Consider the following 2,500-nt stretch of genomic DNA (forward strand, 5'->3'; position numbering starts at 1 on the left):
GTAAGATTTTAATGAGTCGTTGATCCATTTTCTATGTTGTTTTCATTACTATCTAGTGAGGAGCGTGAGTCTGAATCTGACATATGAAGAGGTGAGGGAAATTATGTGTTTGGCAATGAGACTACATTCCCATTGTCTGTGCTAAAGTTTGTAGGGCGGGAGTGGATCAGCGCTTGTGCTTTTCCAGTTTTTGATGTCTGTGATGTGTATCAGTACCGAAGGTGGCTGACTCCCTTAGTCTTAGGGGGTTTGGGGCAGTGGTGGCTTGCTCTGGGATTTCATTTATGGCGTTTGAGTTGGTGAAAGGGGCTTGAAATGTGTTGACTTGTGTCAGTTTGGTTGCCAATATGTTGAATTGCAGTATAAAATTCTGCATTTTAATGTGTGTTAAATTAACCATGTGTGTGTGTTCTATGGCAAGAGTTCACAGCCTCGGTTATAGCTTTGGGCATGTTGTTAGTTGGGATGTGACTGTGTTTTCAATGTGGGCAATTGTGATTGTATTTTCAATGTTGTACAGGAGGGTTTATGTCTTGAGGGACATGTGTCTCTTGGTGTTCTGCTGCAACAGGGGGAGGCTGAACTGTGAATCTTGGCAGTGTAGGCCAGTCTTTTGCATTGAGAGGTGGTGGTGTGGCTTGGTTTGGAGGTGGTGGGACCATGCGTGTAGGAGTGGTTTGGCTGGTTGTCTTTTGCAATCTTGCCACTCTTTGTGGGCATCGTAGCATGATGTTGTTGCAGTTTGGGCACTTTTTTGTTCACTGGGCTGCCTTCGTTCAGCTTTCGGAGGCAGTTATCTGTGTCGTGGTTGGATGCACAGATAGCGCATCTGGGGGAGCTCTGCACTTTTCCTTATGATGTCCGAAGCGTTGACATTTGAATCTTCGTAGAGGTTCTGGAGCGTAGTTACGGATTTTATAAATACCGTAATTTTTCAGGTCTAATTCCTCTGGTATAGGTCCTCGGATTGTGAGAAGGACCTGTCTTGTTTCTGTTTGGAGGAGGCGGTAGAAACATCTTTTGGCTGCTACCACATTCTGCTGTTGTTCTAGCAGAGAAAGAGGAAGTTCTAGAGGATAGCCCATCAGTATGCATTTCTTGGTGACATCAGATAGGTCTAGACACTTTAGATCAACTTATTGAATGACAAGGTGTTGGTCGAGGAGAGGTATCTTGTTGTTTCTTCATTCTTGGGATTAAGGATAAAAGAACTTGCTATTACCTTGGTGGCTACCATGAGAGTTGGATAATCCTCTTCTAGAGCAGCTAAGGCGCTGTAAGCGGAGTTGAAGTCAGCACGGTTTCAGTTCAAACATTTCAGAAAACTTGGAGAAGGCACGGGCAGGTAGAACTGGAGCTTCATCTTCCATAGTACCCATGTCGGGTTCTTCATTCTGGGGCGAGGGGTCTCGTTTCTTCTTGGAAGCTGAGGAGGTCTGTCCATTTTCTTCTGCTACTTGGACAGTGTCCGAGTCGGAGGAGGAGGGAGGATCTTGCTTCTTCCTCTTTACTTTACCTTTCGCCATGATATAGATCCTGCTAACAGAGGTCTCAGGTTTATGCTACTGGTAAGCGGCTAAACACCTCGAACTTACCCCTGAGACTAGCCTAATACCACCTAGCAACAAACCCTTCTCAGTAGTTGAAGGCAGACCTGACCTAAGGTCCCACCGCGTGGCACTGCCCTTGGGGTTCACCTTGGCTGCTGAAGGGACTCTAAGAACGAAGTGGCCCACGACAAGGAAAGACCAAACCAAAAGTCAAGCGTATCTCTGAAAGGGGCTCCAAGAAGAGCAGTTAATAGTTGTGAAGATCTTGCAGAGGGCAACAGGCGACAACTCGTGGCCTGAAGCGTCTTGATAGCTAACGGCAGCAGCAGATCTAGCAGGAAGCCAGGCGACAGCTCGTGGCCTGGTGCAGACACGGACGACAGCTCGTGGTCCGGTGGCCAGACAGCAACAGCAGCAGCAGATGTGCAGCAATGGTAGAAGGCAAGGGGGAGACTGCGACGACCCTTGATCTTGCATAAAGATCGGCAGTTGTAAGTCTTCTTTGGTCGAATGCCACCGTCAAGGTAGATGACGACACCCTCAGTAGTTTCCCTGGCAGCTTCACGGGGTGGGGCCACCATCAAGGTAGATGGCGACACCCGCGGGCACCGCTCCACGTAGTTTCCCTGGCAGCTGAGGAGCGTAGAGGAGGCACGTCTTCACTGGGTGGGGTCCGTCGCGTGTATAGATATGTGTGTGTATGTATATGTAATATATATATATATATATATATATATATATATATATATATATATATATGTATATACACACACACATGTATATATATATATATATATATATATATATATATATATATATATATATATATATATATATATATGTATGTATGTATGTATATACATGGAAAGATTTCATACAGTAAAGTAAACCTTTCTTTCTTTTAGATTTAAGAAAAAACATTTGTTGTTCTCCTGGGATGTTCAGCCGCT

This window comes from Penaeus vannamei, chromosome 38, assembly GCF_042767895.1.
Source record: "Penaeus vannamei isolate JL-2024 chromosome 38, ASM4276789v1, whole genome shotgun sequence".
NCBI lineage: Eukaryota > Metazoa > Arthropoda > Malacostraca > Decapoda > Penaeidae > Penaeus > Penaeus vannamei.